This window comes from Candoia aspera, chromosome 14, assembly GCF_035149785.1.
Source record: "Candoia aspera isolate rCanAsp1 chromosome 14, rCanAsp1.hap2, whole genome shotgun sequence".
In the NCBI taxonomy this organism is placed as follows: Eukaryota; Metazoa; Chordata; class Lepidosauria; order Squamata; family Boidae; genus Candoia; species Candoia aspera.
This window is the reverse complement of record NC_086166.1, coordinates 9009301-9027528: the sequence shown is the minus strand read 5'-3', so window position 1 is coordinate 9027528 and position 18228 is coordinate 9009301.

Below are 18228 nucleotides of genomic sequence, written 5' to 3'. Positions count from 1 at the left end.
CATTGAAACAGTGAACATGATAGGAAGGCTGAGTTGACCCGAGCCGGCTTCCTGAGAATCCACCTTCCGCTGGGATCGAACTTGGGTCGTGGGGAGAGTTTTTGGTTGCAATACTGCCGCCTCCCACTCCGCACCACACCAGGCTCTAAAAATCTACATTAACCTTAACTTTATTGTACCATAGAAACTCATGCCATCCGAACCTTAGATTGTGCCCTTCCAATTTTAAATAATGCCAAATTCTTAAGAGTAAGGACAGTTTGATAGTAGAATCAGCTACCCAGAGATGTGGTGGTCTCCACTTCGCTGAATGTGTTTAAGTGAATTAAGTGTTGATTATATTTTAATTTGGGTTCCTTCATGGATGGGTGGGTGTCAGTGGTCTTTGTAGTCCCTTCCCACTCAATGATTCTATGAAGAATACAGCAAATGAAAAGTGCTTATTTTGAGCAAACACACATACAAGTAAAGTAGCTCACATTATCTAGTGACTTATACAAAGCAGATTCATAAGTCATCTGGATAATAGTTATAAATAAAGGATCTCACCAACTGCATCCAGAGGATTATATGAATAATTATATTCTGTGAAACTAATGTTGGATCGTCCATCATCTGAGGTCAAATACTTGTTTGGAGTGTTTTCATATTGTCCAGAACAAAGGTGGTGATAAGGAGGGTGTAAATACAATATTCTATGTATGTATCCAGACCCTATTTTAAGGTTAAGAGATACACTATAATGATAATAGATTGGGAATCTTTTTTCTGATCAGTATACTTTTAGAGAGATTCTATTCTAGGGATCATCAACTCTGAACGTGAATGAAAATATGTGTTAATTTAGAATTCTGCAAATAAATAAAGTGTCCTTTTTTACTTCTATTTAAACTCCTGAGAATATTTAATAACCCTAAGTTTAAAAAGTGAGTCTAAGATACAAAAAATTAATATGGGGTATGTGTGGTGTTGGTGCAAAGATTACTGCAGATGCTGACTGCAGTCAGGAAATCAGAAGACGCTTAATCCTTGGGAGAAGAGCAATGACAATCTCGATAAAATAGTTAAGAGCAGAGACATCACACTGACAACAAAGGCCCGCATAGTTAAAGCAATGGTGTTCCCTGTAGTAACATATGGCTGCGAGAGCTGGACCATAAGGAAGGCTGAGAGAAGGAAGATGGATGCTTTTGAACTGTGGTGTTGGAGGAAAATTCTGAGAGTGCCTTGGACTGCAAGAAGATCAAACCAGTCCATCCTCCAGGAAATAAAGCCAGACTGCTCACTGGAGGGAATGATATTCAAGGCAAAACTGAAATACTTTGGCCACATAATGAGAAGACAGGACACCCTGGAGAAGATGCTGATGCTAGGGAGAGTGGAGGGCAAAAGGAAGAGGGGCCGACCAAGGGCAAGGTGGATGGATGACATTCTAGAGGTGATGGACTCGTCCCTGGGGGAGCTGGGGGTGTTGATGACTGACAGGAAGCTCTGGCGTGGGCTGGTCCATGAAGCCACGAAGAGTCGGAAGTGACTGAGCGAATAAACAACAACATGTGTGGTGTTTTGATATCCGGAAATAGCTCTATTAGGACAGAGATATTGGTGTCTCGAAGTACTCTTGGTGTCCAGCTAAATTGTTAATGAAACAATAAGATTTCATAAGCTGAAACATTTCTTACTCCTAATTCACAGAGATTCATTTCCATTGTAACAGCAAGATACATTTTGTGGAATGTGGATTATAAATAATACAGAACAATAGATTTCATTCCCCCCGCCCCTCCAATTTTTGCTAGGACATCACCCAACTCCAGAGATATTGGCATTATAATGCTAAACCATGCCAAATTAATATTGCCTTATTTCCATCTGTGTTTCATTGAATTTTAACCAACTGTGCTGAAGCTTTATCTGCAGAAACTTCCTTACCTGTTGTTTTCATTACTTACAGATTGAACATTGCTTGATTATTGAATCTGCTTAGTAAAAAAAGTGAAATCTGCTCTGTGGGGTTTTTCACCCTGAAAAGGCATCTGGAAATCAGTTAAACTAATTAACTCCTTCCTGTCCTTATCCCTGTGTTTGTGCACAGTGTAGCTGTAACTTCACACAACGATCCAGTCAGTTACAACCCTCAGATTAGTTTTAACCTTGACTTGTTTTAAAGTTGGTGAGCTTTATTTTTGCCACTTCGCAAGTTGTGTAAATATTCCTTGGCTTAGTGTCTTGTGTATATGCAGAAATGGGTTAATTCCATAAGCAGGTTAAACATGCTGTGTGAAAGCAGCCATTCTCTCACTTTATCCAAGGTTTCTCTGGTTCTCCACCTCAGCTATGATTGCAAAAAAAAAGCATGCTTGAGGTGATCTTCCATGTAATTACATCAAGATTCATAAGGGCAACATTTAGCAAGGGTGCAGAAGTGCCTGCTGTGCATCAGAGGAAGAGAGAATTTCTGATGCAATTATATGGAAGAATGCACCAAGATTGAACGAAAAAGGTGCACTTGTTTCTCAGTGTGCCTGTACACATGGGTATCAAGAGGGGGATAAACGGCAGAAGGTATCAGAAGCTGAGCTGAACAATGTGTTCCGTCTGTAGTTGGAACTCCAAAAACAAGTTAGTCCAACTTTTCAGGAGATCAAGGTGCAGAGTGAAGAGCAACAGCAGACCATGATAGAAAACAAATGCAGGTAGTCCTCGCTTAACAACCATTTGTTTAGTGATGGTTCAGACTTACGATGATGCTGGAAAAATCGATTTATGACTGGTCCTTACACTTATGGCCATCGTAGCCTCCCCACAGTTACATGTTCATGATTTGGGTACTTGGCAACTGCTTTGCATTTATGGCTGTCACAGCATCCCATGGTCATGTGATCATCATTTTCCACCTTCCCGGTCAGCTTCTGGCAAGCAAAATCAATGGGGAACTGCATGACTTGCTTAACAACCACGTGGTTTGTGTAACACCTATGGTGATTCACTTAATGACTGCTGCAAAAAAAGATGGTAAAATTGGGTTGGATTTGGTTAATGACTGCTTCGCTTAGTAACTAAAACCTGGTCCCAACTGTGGTCATTAAGCAAGGACTATCTGTACTATTCCCTAAGTCTCGGTATCATATCAGTAGTGGCAAAATGTGATAACTTGAGGGAGGACTATCTGCACCAATTTAAGACTAAGCTGATTTTCCTATGGTTTTGTCTTTTGCTAAACCAGTATCATAGGTTGTGAATTCAGGTAGGTTTGGGGCCTAGCAGGTGGCTGGTACAAGCCATGATGATGTCAAAACAGTAACTTGTGGATGAAGTCAGATATGTCCCTTGACTCCTCCTGTGGAGACCTATGCCTGGGTCTGTTTATAGGAATGGTCTAGCTAACAGGAAATGGCTCTGCTAGCATATTGATTTGCTTTGAACTGTAGATGATGATGCCTTTTTCATTTTTCAGTGATTCCCCCAGCACTCTATTGCCTCTTGTCTCCTTGTCAAGAGTAACAAGTGCCTCTTTAGCAATGCCGTTAAAATGAAGCAACGGAAGGAGATTCAGAAAAAGAAAAAAAACCCCACATGTATAATGATGCTCAAATATGCTCAGTATTATCCTGTGATGCACCATCTTACCTGCCCTCCTGGGGAATTTTAATGGTTCACCATTCACTTTGTGATGCCAGCACATGCCACACGTCAATAACATTACTCCTCATGAGTGTTGTTTGTTTGTTCAGTTGCTTCCAACTCTTCGTGACTTCATGGGCCAGCCCACGCCAGAGCTTCCTCTCAGTCGCCACCACTCCCAGCTCCCCCAGGGACGAGTCCGTCACCTCTAGAATGTCATCCATCCATCTTGCCCTTGGTCGGCCCCTCTTCCTTTTGCCCTCCACTCTCCCTAGCATCAGCACCTTCTCCAGGGTGTCCAATTGTTCCAAATCAAGTAGGACTGATCAATCTGTCCATTTTGGTTTATCTTAAGCCTTTCTCAGATATTGGACACACTGCCAGTCTCTCCATGTTGATCTGGGAAGCTCAGAAGGCCACAACTGTCTTCCCTCCTCTCTCCTAAGGACACCAGTGTGGTGGATTACCAAATTAGATCCAGCCTAACAAGGTTCCAGTTCTCTTCAGCTTTTCCACATAGACATGACCTTCGCCATCAATACGCATTTTGCAGATGGACCTCAAGTGAAAACTCCACCACGCTGTGACGGAAATTCTGCTTGGTTCTTCAGGGCAGTAGTCTACAGATCCCTTTTGTAGTTTATCTTCTGCCTGAGTTGAGGATTTATTACAATGTGGGATTTTAAATACAGCTCCAGCACTTGATCCACTGCACTGCAAAGCTTGTCAGCATGGAGAGTTTGATTTCTTGCTCTTTCTTCACAGTGTTTTGGCACTGAATACATTGAACAGGATTACATCCTGGACTCTGAAAAAAACAAAAAACCTAAAGTTGGTGCACGTCTACCAGAATGCAAGTAGGGAATCCTTCATTATGTGAAGGAGAGGAACTGTGAATAAAAGGTGAGCAAACATACATCAAGATGTATTCTCTTCACCCATCTGTTAGTATCCTGAGAAATTTAGCAAACACCGGGAGTGGGGAAGGAATAGGTTTTTTTTTAATGGATGGGTCCTTCTTTTTTTAATCCATGTTAAAAAAAAAAAAGAACTATAATTAGCTAAAGACATCCATATGGTGACTTTTACAATCCCAGATGGGTTTCTGTCATCTTGCGCATGATCTTTGCTTCTCTTATGAGAGAGAAATGAGTAATCTTGGAAATATTAATCTGACTTTGCCTATATTTATCCTTTGAACAACAGCAAAGATGACACATGTTTGGATTATTTTGTGGCATGGGTTGACAGAAGACCTCCGTTTGACTTCATTTGCAGCGGGTAGAAGAGTCATTACCAGGGGGAACAAAACTCAAAGGGAATGCTTCACCCTTATTTAAACCCAAGTAATCCAGCATAATGGATAACTTGGGAGGACACCCAAGGGTTGAATTGCACACACATGTGTCATCAATTTATTTCTTTCTGCTCAATTTCTTTCTGCTTTATTTCTTTCTGCTCAATTTCTGCACATCAGAAGACAATAAGCCCTCGCCTGGTTATGGTCAAGGATGTTGAATAACAAGGCCCTTCCTATCCATCAGGATATTGCACAGACCACCACAAGATTGAAAGCTCATAGGCCAGCTTGGAAAACAGCCATATATCTAACATCTATCCAGTTCAATCCTAAGAGTGCCTGGAGAGAGGAATGGTCCAAGCTGTCACATTGCGGCTTGGTCATTAGCGATCCCTCTTTCAAACCTCCTGGCTTTAACCTGCCTTGCTTTGTCTGGATGAAATTGAATAGAATCCGATGTGATATTGGAAGAAATGCCTCTCCTCTGTATCAATGGGGCTGGAAAGATTCTCCCTGTTGCGACTGTGGTGCCAATATGCAAACTATTAAACATGTTGTGCAAGATTGCCCACAAGGTGCGTTCCCTAGCTCCTTAGAAGATCTGCATGAAGCAACTCCAGAAGCGATCTCCTGGATAGCTGAACTGGACATCCAGTTATGAGGCTACTGCTGCATCCCTGCAAAAGTTTTGTATATAATCGTATGGACTGTGTGTATATATTTGCCTTTCTCTTGTCATGTGCTCATCATATGCTTTATATTTCTGCTCAGTTGCTGTACACTTGGAGGACAGCCCTCTGAAATAGTAGTTTTTAGTAGTTTATGGAAAGACAGTGATTGGGGAGGGGGCTGATTGAAGTTTGAGGGGGAAGCTATTCCAAATTCCAGGAGCACCACTGGAAAAACAGTGCCTGTGGGCCTCCACCCTTCTCATTTCATGGAAGTGGAGGACCATTACTAGGGTTTTTTTGGGATGCATGAGTCAGGTGGGCCAAAACTGATATGAAAACATGGCTCTACAATACCAAGCCATGCAGGGCTTTAAAAGTTAAAAACATCACTTTGTACTCAGACGCCTAATAGAAGCCAGTATGGAGCCCGGAATTCTGGTGGCATGTCTACATGCCAGCATATATAAGCCAACAATTGGGCTGCTCTATACCTTTGTAGACCACTCAGAAATTGAAGCTTCTGAGTGGTCTACAAAGGTAGCTTCATGTACAGTGCATTGCAGTAGTCCAGGTAAGTGGTGATGAGAGCATGAATTTCTGTTGTGAAGTCTCCTGATTCCAGATAAGGGCATAACCGGCATATCAGCAGGAGATGGGCGAAGACCTTTGGCTGTGGCCTCCACCTGTGTTCCAGAAGTAGCCACAGCTCCAGAAGACCCCCAAGTAGCAGCCTGCTCTTCCAGGGGCAGTACCACTGCACTGAGAGACGACACCAGAGATATCAGAGAGCCTTGATAAACCAACAGCAACTTCATCTTGGTTTGTTTAACTTTAGCCGGTTTCATCCCATACAGACCTTTACAAGTTATTAGAGAATATACTTCAACTGACAGAATTTCTCTCAGAGAAACTCAGAAATTGACTGTGATCAGACTCCCCTCCTCTTTTGCTGGCTTTTGAATTGTGAGATTTTTTACATAAGAATGACGAGGAATCAGTCCAGCCAAACTCCAGTTCTTTATTTGCTCACACCGTATAGACAGAATCTTGTCAGACTAAAGCTACTCTACCTGTCCTAAGGGGAAATAACCTGGGAAGGCTCTAGGGTGAGGCTATCCTGAACCTCTTCGTCTTCCCACGTTCCATCCCTGGACTGTGTTTCCTCTTATCTTGTCCTCCTCCTTGGAATGTGTTCCCTCCTTCCTGAGAACCAGCTGCATAACTGTAATCACACTAAGCAGAAACATCTTTTCTGGAGATGGGCAAAATAAATAAATAAATAAATAAATAAATAAATAAATAAATAGAATGGTGCCTTGTGTTCAAGTCAAGATACCTAGCATCGGAAGTTATTTCAGCCCACAAAGCCATAAATCCCAAACAGCTCTCTCCATATTTAGTAACACAACTATAACAAGTGGAATAATTAACAAAGTTGTTGCTGCCCTTCTATGATATCCTAATCTGTTTCTGGGATGGCCACCTCACTGTACCATTGCTCCCCTGCCACTCTGCAGAAGATCTGTGACTGGGGGAAACCTTTGTTTGCAGTTGGATAAGAAGTCAGCAAATTCATTCTTCCTGGATCAATATGAAACTTGGCTTGCGATTATCCTCTGAAACTCTATATTTTTCAGAAGTTTCCAGTGCTCTTCTTGGAGGGAAAAATGAATAAAAAGGTAAAATCTCATTCAACTGGAGCTCAGTTCCTGATACATTCCTTCAGAGTCCATGGAATTTTCTTGGCAACCACACAGATTTCCTGGTGATCGCTTGTTCATGTACTGACCCTGTTTAGCTTTTTGAGGGTAGCCAAGCTGGGCAAGATGCTACCACATAGCTGGGCAAGAAATGGACAGATTAATGTACATCCTTGGGGGAGAAAGTACACACACCAGTTATATGGTTGTACAAAATCACATCACATTTAGAAAACCAGTTTGTCAAAATTTCTATCTTTAGGCCAATTTGCATATCAAAATATTTAGAATCCTAATATATTTTTTGGGTCAAGTCTTCCAAAGTTCCAAAGAAATGGAATAGAATAAACTGAAGAAAGGGAGGGAGGAGAAGAGAAACTGAAATGAACAGATAGGTCTTTTGCTACAGAAATCTTCAGGGTTATTTGTATTATTTATTACAATATGCATAGACTACCCTCAATCTCCAGCAGCTGGACAATTTATGGTCAGTAAAAACAATAACACAACATATTACCCCATAAAATTCCAGCATCCTTTCCAAGGATCCTCATAAAACTGAAATCAGGTGAATATAAGTTAAGCCAGGGGGAAAAAAAACTTTGTTATGACGTCTAAGCCCCCAAATCATCTCTGAAATAGTATGCAAATATATAAATCTTAAAATAGTCAAGATAGATGCATGTGTTTTGAAGTAATAATGCTGCTTGTGGTGAGGGTTCAAAAAACTGAAAACCCTACAGGGGTTACAATTTTTCCTTTTCAAGGGCTGAGACAGGTTAGGAGACATTTGACTGAGAATTGCAACTCAAAGATTTGAAAGGCAAGGTGCAATTAATGTCAGCAAGTAGCAAATTAATTATACAAAGCCTAATGCTCAATTTTATTGTGTCTAATTTGCTCCCATCACATTTGTGTCAGCCAAATGTATTCTGAATTAGCAGGGAAAGTGAATTTATTTTTATGGTCCCCCTGTGCTCCTCCCTGTCCCTTCATCAAGCATGTTTTTTTAAAATGGGCAGTTTTGCACCAAAAAATCTTAAAACAATTGGAACAACCAGAAAATTAGGACTGGAATTCCCCATGGCACCCAAGTGTGACAGACCTTGTTGTAGGTGACTCCCTGTTGGCCCAGGGACTATGCAATTACGAGATTAGGTTTCATTCTGTTCCCTACACAATTTTCTCAGTCGAAATGAATGGTGTAGTGAAATCTACCTTGCCATTTCTCAGGTTTTTCCCTGAAAAAGAGGCATATGTTTTTCTACCTTCCTGGTTGTATCAGAATTTATTTTCAAGTTCTCTTGGTCTTTTTAAGATAACTTCGTTGTTGGAGGTGGTGGGAGATGTTAGTGTTGAAGTTACTGTCTGTTGGACACCTTTCCAAAACTCCCTGGCTGCTCACTTTTCCTAAAATGTGAACAAGCCCCTTAGAGGGAATTCCCTTACAATATCCTTTTGAGGATTTACTGATAGTGTGGGAAGCCGTTAGAGAGACCATTGTAGCCTGAAAAATATTCAGGCATATCCCTTGACACCTCATTATTTAGTAAGTACCAGACTTTCCCAATCCAGCCAGGAGAAGTTCACTGAAAGTTTCTTCTCCTCAAAGCAACACTGAAAGCCAATTCTTTTATCAAAACAGAAGGAAAAAAGAGTCAGAAGAAATTCGGAAGAATGTTTCTTTCTTCAGTTTGTATCTTCGATCTCAAAATCACAGTGTCCATTTGATCCTGCGTTTTGTCCCCTAGGCTCCAGAGGGCTACCATCTAGAACATCAAGACATCTGGATTTTTCTAAGAATCCTCAGCATTTGACCTACTCTCTGGAGAAATCTGAGAGTAGAAATCCCCCCACCCAGGAAAAAAAAATCTGGAGAAGCACCCGGGGAAGGGAAGGCTGGCTGAGAAGCTATGAAAAATAGTGGTAGTGAATGCAATTCTGGTTTAAACCTGCTATTCGCTCAATCAGTTTGCAGCTGAATCTGGGATCAGGGAAAGAGTTTTGAAACTTCTTCTTGCACTTCATCCTTTTCAGTGCTATTGTCAGAAAGAGGATGACAGTTGAGAATCAGTTGTTAAAGGTAACATCTGTGACTCAGTGCATTTCAATAGCTACAGCCAAGTTACAGCATGCCACGTGATTGACAAGTGTTTTCTTGTTCTTATCCCTCCCCATTTTTTAAAAAAACCCACTCTAGGTCCTAAATTTGGGGTTCATCTTCTAGCCCAGATCAGCCTCTCTTGGCAGGTATCTCGAATTTTTGTACCTTCAAGATGTGGAATCGAGAAGATCACACCTGTGGTAGATCAATTGCTATGTCAAATGTCTTCAGCATTCCCTCCCCCCCCTCCCTCCCTCCCTCCCCCCATTATTCTCATTCATTGATGCTAAAGAAATTGCTTTTCAATTCTTCTTTTCCTTTTTTAAGGAAGAAGAATGTTTTGATGGCCTTCTCTTGAGGAAAATGAAAAGTTAATTTTCACCCATCACTTTTCCATGATCTGTGAGCTAATATGGTGTGGGGTTAAGGTGCTAGGTTAGGAGGGGGGAAGCACAAGTTTTAGTCCTCCCTTAGGCATAGACACCAGATGAGTGACCCTGGGCCAGTTACCCCCCCTCAGCCACAAATCATCATCAGGCTCTGCAGCAACTAGCCAGCTTTTTTTTTTTTAAAACACTTCCTATTGAATTATGCATTCATAGCTTCACTATCTGAACTGCAACAAGTGGACCCTACAGCTAAATGGGACAAACAGTAGGAACAACAACTTATCCATGATCTGCTATCACAGTAATAATAAGTGCCATTCTCCAAACTGGGTGCTTTCTACATGTATGAGGTTTAAATCCCAGAATTCCCCAGCCATCATGGCCACCACTAACCATGGAAGGAGGCTAGGATGCAACAAGTTTTTCTATCCTGTTTTTGTCCTGCCTCATGAACATAGACATTATGCTCTAGGGATTTATTAAGAGAGAAGATGCCACAGATTTGGGGGTTTGGGGTGGGGCTGAGTGCTAGTTTCTGCCCACGGGCATTTGGGAAAAGGGCAGAGTGATTTCTCTTTCTTACTAGCTTGGTTCACACATGCTAAGGTGTGGCTTGTAAATCAGTGCTTTTGGCTCAACTTATTCTCTGAGCCTCTTCCAGAAATATATATTTTTCCCAATATGCCAGAGGTTCAAGTCTACCTTAAGCTATGGAAGCTCCCTGGTTGACTGGGAACCAGTTGCTGTCTCTCAGCCCAACATAACTCACAGGATTGTGGTTGAGGGGATGAAGTGAAGGCAGACCCCCACAGTGCCTTGAAGCGTGCAGCAGGATATAAATCTAAGAAAAATAATAAACTGTATTGAAACACAGCATTGCTTTTGGTGATGTATGACTGCAACTTGCTGGTTGGGTTCACACATATAGATACCTACACATGTGCACAGCTACTGCTTCCCTCACTGAAAGCTTGGGGAAGAGGACCTTCCAAATATAAAAATGGCACTTCCCAATTCTTTTTCCTACCTAGTACTTCCCATCAGCTGAGACATCATCTGATGGTTCTGGACAATATCACCCGTCTTCTTCTACTTACAAGGAATGGTCAGCCAGCAGAGCATAACAATGCCAATCAGTGCCGAAAATAACAGCCTTAGGAGAAAACTCCCACTCCCCATGACATCACTGTATTCCTCAAGCATTGAAGAACATCAAGCTAAGCTCCATTCATGGTGGAACATACACCAGCTGGCTCTCACAAAAGCCGACTTCCTGGCATGTGGGCTCCAGACTCAAGGTTGTCAAGTGCTCCCTTGCTTGCCTGCCATATGTGCTGTGGGTACATTTTCAGTGCCCACAGTCCTCCCCCTGCTTTCGGCTCATGCTCTGTTTTCATCACTTTGGAAATGTCAGAGTCTGTCATGCTTCTTCCAGTTCCACAGTGGCCGAAACTATTGTGGTCTTCCAGGGGCTCAGCCATTTTATTCAAGTAGGGGGAACGGGAGGGCTGAAGCTCTTGGGCTGCGTTCTGCCCCTGATCCTGTTGTTGTTATGGGTATCTTTACTGATTTCTTGTAGACTCACAGACCCATGCCAATGTGCTCCAGTCTACTGGCCAAGCTATTGTTTGTAATGGTGCCACCAGAGTAGGACTTGGGGCAGAAAACAAAGGACCTGCTCAGCAGAGTGTGCAGAATGGCTCCTGAATACAGGAGGGCTGAAATAAATACACACATCTCTTGACTGTGTCCAAGGCCAGCATTCTTAGGGGTTCTTAGCTTTATCCACTCCCCTTCTTGATCTGCATGACTCCACCGCAGAAGGAAGCATTCAACTTTCATTTTTGGCCAACTATAACTAATCATTATGTCTTTTCAGCCAGCATGGTGTACTGAAATAAGCCAACTTCTAATTATAGTTTATGGACCTGTCTTGCTTCCACTAAGAACCGTTAAGAACAGTTTGGATTTTGCTCATTAATCTTAATTCAAACCAGAAGGCAGAATAGTTAGGTGAAAGGAGAGGGGGAGGGAGGGAATACCAGAGTTCAAAAGCCTTTATTGTAATGATAAGCTATAGTTAAGCACGCAGACAAATGCGGTTTCTGCTGTTTTTCAACAATGCGTGAAAATTTGCATGAACGTTTGTATTCATTTCTCCTAATATGACTTTTTTTTTACTCCATTGATGAATCAGTCACCTTTTCCTACTTGGAGGTCAACATTTTTTGCATTGACCCTTGGTTAATATAGACACTTTTTAAAATAACCTTTTTTTTTTTTTTTTAAAGAGAGTTTAAACAGATTTACATACTTCTACAAAGTACCTGTATCCTATCTTTTTTGGGTGTAGTCAGTCTTGACTCCTGGCATCAGACAAGTCCCTACAGTTTTCTTGGGGAACATTTTTGGAAGTGGTTGACCCTTGCCTTCTTCTTCCCAGGGATGAGAGAGAGAGAGAGGGCCCCAAGAACCCAGCTGGCTTTGTGCCCAGGGCAGGAGTAGAACTCAAACTTCTCTGCTCCTAATGTAGCACCTGAACCTCTACACCAAACTGGCCCTCAAAATAAAAAAGAATAATTCCCTGTAGTTTTCTTGAGGAACATTTTTGGAAGTGGTTGACCCTTGCCTTCTTCTTCCCAGGGATGAGAGAGAGAGAGAGGGCCCCAAGAACCCAGCTGGCTTTGTGCCCAGGGCAGGAGTAGAACTCAAACTTCTCTGCTCCTAATGTAGCACCTGAACCTCTACACCAAACTGGCCCTCAAAATAAAAAAGAATAATTCCCTGTAGTTTTCTTGAGGAACATTTTTGGAAGTGGTTGACCCTTGCCTTCTTCTTCCCAGGGATGAGAGAGAGAGAGAGGGCCCCAAGAACCCAGCTGGCTTTGTGCCCAGGGCAGGAGTAGCACTCAAACTTCTCTGCTCCTAATGTAGCACCTGAACCTCTACACCAAACTGGCCCTCAAAATAAAAAAGAATAATTCCCTGTAGTTTTCTTGGGGAACATTTTTGGAAGTGGTTGACCCTTGCCTTCTTCTTCCCAGGGATGAGAGAGAGGGACTAGCTCATCCAGCTGGCCTCTGTGCTTAAGCTGGAACTAGAAGTCACGGTCTTCCAATTTCTAGCATGGTGCCTTGAAACGTTACACCAAACTGGCCCTCAATACTTGTTCCTGCACTGGTTCAGCTTTTCCTGTTTCTTTTTTAGACTTATATTCTGTCGGTCTTATATTCTGCATTACGTGTCTTAATTATATCTTGAACAGTTACTAATTAAGAAAAAAAGAAAAAAAAATACTAGCTGATCCCAGCACTAAATGTATTCCCAGTCCTGTCTTCCTGACAGGAAGAGGTATTCCCAGGCTTAAACTCTGAGCCTTCCTCAGAGCAGACCTGCAGCTGCCCAACCCCTCTTCTCTAATTCCTTCCTTCTGCCAGAACATAACCTGGGAGGAGGTACCTTGTATTTTTATCCTTTGATTGGCAGTTTCCCCCCACAATTATCCCAAGGTTGCACTTCAAGTGTGGGCCTTAACTGGGGGAAGGTCACTGGTGATGTCTCTGTAATGGCGAGGGCAGATGTTTGGAGACCAGTTTGTTTGTTTATCTTTTTATCACCGCCCATCTCCCCCACACGGGGGAGTTTTTAGTTCTGAAGAAATTAGAATGTGTGCCTTAAAGCCTTTCACAGTTTATTTCCTCCCTTATGTTCTCTCTCCCACCCTACTCAGCAAAGTCTTAAAGGTTCCAGCACCGTCCACTTTAGGAGGGCCTCTGAAAATTGCAAAGAGTGTGCAGGTTTAAGGTTGCCTACTCCTGACCTAATATATATATATATTTGTCTATCAAAACCACTGAATTTAGCAAAGTGCAAATACCAAAAGATGGATACATTAATCATTAATTCAAATGGATCATTGAACAAATCAATCCAGAGTTCTCACTCAAGGCACAAGTGACTGTTACACACACAAGCTCCCAGGTTTGGCTTATGGTCAATCACTCACAGACTCACAGCCTGTTGAGGCACGGGGATGGTGTCAGCCCCCCTTGCTTCCTACCTGGGTTTTCCAGATAGGTGCGACTAGAGCAGACAAGACACGCAGCCCTGGTCAACAGCCAGAAAGTAATTAGGGACACACGCAAATAACTTCCAACCCAACACTGAGGCACAACCGGTTCTTTGAAATACACGGAGACCCAGTGAATTTAAAGGAACAGCAAAACTTTACTGGTTGCAAGATACATTTGCTCTTTCTCACACACACACACACACACTCATCCACACTTACCCATGTCCAACTAAGCTGCCAGGCACTAGCTAGAGGGACGGAAGCCGCCAAGTCTGGGTCCAAAGATGACTCAAGGAGTGGGCGGGCTTCGGGACCCCTTTTATCCCCAAAAGTCCTTTCTTGGTTGGTTCACAAGTTTGGTGGCTGTAGATGGGATTGGCGGGTGGTGGTTCTCCATGTGCTTAGGCCCAACTTCCTTTGTCTGGTTCAGGTGACATTTTTCCTTTGTTTCCTCAACGACTTGCTTCCTTCTTATCTACCTCCTTGAAGGGATCTTTTCGACAAGTTTCCTGGCTTTTGTCCTCTCTGCCTATGTGCCTGCTCCATCTTTAGATAATGGCAATTTCAGCCTAGTCTGACATGACCATGTTTCATATTACCATATTTTGGACACTTTAATGGAAAATCTAGCTCTTTGAAGTCTATAATGCTGGGAAGCATGGAAGAAAGAGAAGAAGAGGATGACCAGCAACAAGGTGGATGGACTGAGTTACAGTGGCGATGGGGCACTGTTGGAAGAGCTGAAGGACCAGGTTGGGGACAGATCATCCTGGAGAAGGTCTATGTGGTCTCTAGGCAGCACCAACTTGATGGCACATTATCAATCAATCAATCAATCAATCAATGGAAAGACCAAGGTCACTTGAGATGTCCATAATACTGGGAAAGGTAGAAGGAAAGAGAAGAAGAGGATGACCAGCAACAAGGTGGATGGATTGAGTTACAGTGGCGATGGGGGCACCATTGGAATTGCTGAAGGACCAGGTTGGGGACAGATCATCATGCAGAAAATCTATCTATGTGGTCAGTGGATTGACACCAATGTCATGGCACATAATCAAAAAGAATTAAAGATTTACACTAATAATTGTGCAAAATTAAGATTGGGAGCTCATCAATGAAGCTGATCTTGGAAATATGCAGAAGTGCTTGTTTGCACAATATATTTTACTCTTTATATTGGGAACAGGCCGCTTGCAGTAAAGATTAAAACAATGCTCTGTATGGATTTACCTTACAGAGGTAATATCATTTTAATTGTTCTGCAAAAAGTGAATAAAATACATCAACTCGGAAAAAACGGGATTTGCAGCAAGATGTCTTTTCTTTAGGGCTCATCAATTTCAGGGCAATAATGATAGTAAAAATAATAGATGTTGAATTGCTGAAGCAGGGCAATAATGATAGTAAAAATAATATTGCTGAAGCAGGGCAATAATGATAGTAAAAATAATAGATGTTCATTCATAGCAAGTTTACTGCTCAGGGTGATGGGAAACAGGAAATTCCGGCTCATTTCATCCAAATCGGTTCATCAGAGAAATCTATCAAACGGATTTCTGAACATGACGAAATCAGCTTGCTTACCTAATTGCATTAACTTCTTATTCCAGCCCAAGCAGAAAATGGTCATTAGCCATTGAACTCTACTACTGATAGGTGAGAAAAGAAGGAAAGAAGTGTATATGGGGCCCTCAGTATGATGGAATCCTTTCATTAGCTTCCTGAAATGCACAATTTTCAGAGGAAAAGGAAATTGCAGTATAGGGACAGGCATCCTCTGGCCTTCTGGTTGTTGTTAAACCAACTCCCAGCTTCCTCAGGAAGTTTTTCCAGGTCGAGGAATTTTGGGAATTGTAGTTCAGCACAGCTGGAATGCTGTAGCCTGCCCATCCCTAAACAGCTGAGTGGATCGCCCCATTCCACTTTCCACAACTTTCTCAGTTCAGCATTTTATCTGACTCCTGAACTTTTTTTTCCATTGGACTGCAGCTGGGGTGATACTTTCTCTTTCCATGTCCCCTCACTAAAGATTTATTGTGCTTTATCCTCCTCATACCTACTTCTTTTAATGTATGAGCAATGCCATTTCAGCTTTTGGCACACTGATATCAGAAAGAGGAAGGATGGATCTGATCACCAAATAGGATAATAGGATAATTTCAGCCTGATCCTTTGTCCCTTGAGTGAGAACTCTGGGTTGGATTTTTCAACAACCCATTTATTCATTTTCTTTGCTATGTATAGTATTGTCAGGAGTCTTCTCCAATGCCAAATTTCAAAAGCATCAGTTTAAGGGAAACCTATATAATTTCACACTTGTGAACCAGAACTACACTGGAAACTTAGACATCCTTCAAAACTCACACTTTTCTGAATGCTGCAGAGCAGAAATGTATTCAGTAATGCCAATTTTAAAAGAATACGTATATTAAGGAAACACCTGTAGAACAAATGTATCTTTGTCAAAGCTGGCATCAGATAACATTCCACACTGGAGCAATTGCTTTGAAAACTGTCCAGTTGCAAAGAAATGTCTGTGGGAAAAGAAATGTACATAAAATACAGGTCAATTTGTGTGTGTGTGTGTGTGTCTGCGTGCGCGCGTGCGCACTTTCAAAAATACAGGAAAAAAATTACAAAATAAATTTCAGAAATTGGAAAACTGAACTCAGAGAATGGAGAACCGAGGGGAAATAGGGACTCCCTAGATGAGAAATAGCCGGTTTGGCGTTGTGGTTAAGGCACCAGGCTAGAAACCGGGAGACCGTGGGTTCTAGTCCTGCCTTGGGCACAAAGCCAGCTCGGTGACCTTGGGCTGGTCACTCTCTCTCAGTCCTAGGAAGGAGGCAATGGCAAACCACTTCTGAAAAACCTTGCTGAGAAAACTGCAGGGACTTGCCAGGGAGTCTCTGAAAATTGGACACGACTGAACGGATTAAAAAAAAAAAGATGGGAAATGGAATCCGATAACATCTGGGAGGGGTCACAAGTTGTATTACCCTCCTTTAACCAGAACACAATGCAAAGGCAAACTTGATTTGATTTGGAGGAAAGAGTGGGTGGGAAAGGAGAGAGGTGGTTAATCAACAGATCCAGGCTGACATGAAAGAGGTATCTTGTCTTCACACTGTCTAATTACGGGTGCATTTATCTTGCTGGCCAGGCCTTGTAATGAATTCAAATGAATCACTCTGGAAGTTTCAGACCTAGATAAAAGGTAGCTGACATAGCTGGGCTGGCCAGCAGGATCCAGCAATCAGGGAGGGAGGGAGGGAGGGAGGACCCCCCCCCCCCGCTTCTCTGCCTGTCCGGTTACAGCCTTGCAGTGAAAGGAAGATGAAGGAAGGAGGAACTTCCTGCACAGAAAGCAAGTGCTGCCAAACCATCTTTGTGCTGGAAGCCAAGAATGATCTGATGCCCCTTTGATGCAAAGAATTGCGAATGGTGTTAAAATCACACATCCCGTCCATTCCCAATCTCTTTCGTTTTATTCCAGCAGCCGATGAAGAAAAGGAAAACGTAGGCAACTAAATTAAACATGAGAACTGCAGCTGTGCCTGCTGTCTTGTCATTCTGAGGAGCTGTCAAAATGGCTCAGCTTTTTTTTTCCTGCTTTGGTTTTCTTAACCAGGTGAGGGGTCTTTCATCTGCTGGGCTCTGCCTTCCCTTGTTACTGCCGCTAGGAAGTCACATGCTGGTGGATGGAGCTACAGCTAATGTAGAAGATGCCACCTCAACTCTCTTGCTGATGCCACCTTCTCTTCCCGTTGCTCGAGGGCATGACACCAATGTCTTGTTGCAGATCTGAACTGATCATTTGCGGAGAGCTTTCCAGTTTGACCAAAAACTATGAGACTGCGATGCCCGTTTCTGTTGGGAAAGGTCTAGAGTGGCATTTCTCAACCTTGGTCACTCGAAGATGTGTGGACTTCAACTCCCAGAATTCCACAGCCAGCAAGATCTATACTTGCATATGGAGTTAGGCCTTTTTGTCCCTAACTCCCCATGGCTGAAGGGAGGGTGGAAACCAAAATGGCCACAGAGCTGGAATGCGTAGACAGACCAGCGTTTTGCAGGGCTACTCTTGGGAACTGTGTCGTAATCAGTGATATTGCGAGGGACTGTTTACTCTTAGGAAACTAGTCTGCAGAGACCCAGTATGGTGTAGTGCAGTGTTTCTTGACCTTGGCCACTTGAAGATGTGTGGATTTCAACTCCCAGAATTCCCCAGCCAGCCATGCTTCAGTTTCTACTTCAGTTTCTTCATGGTTCAAATATTTGCAGGGAAATAGTCTAGATAAGTGTTTCTCAAACTTGGCAACTTTAAGGTGTGTGGACTTCAACTCCCAGAATTCTCCAGTCAGCA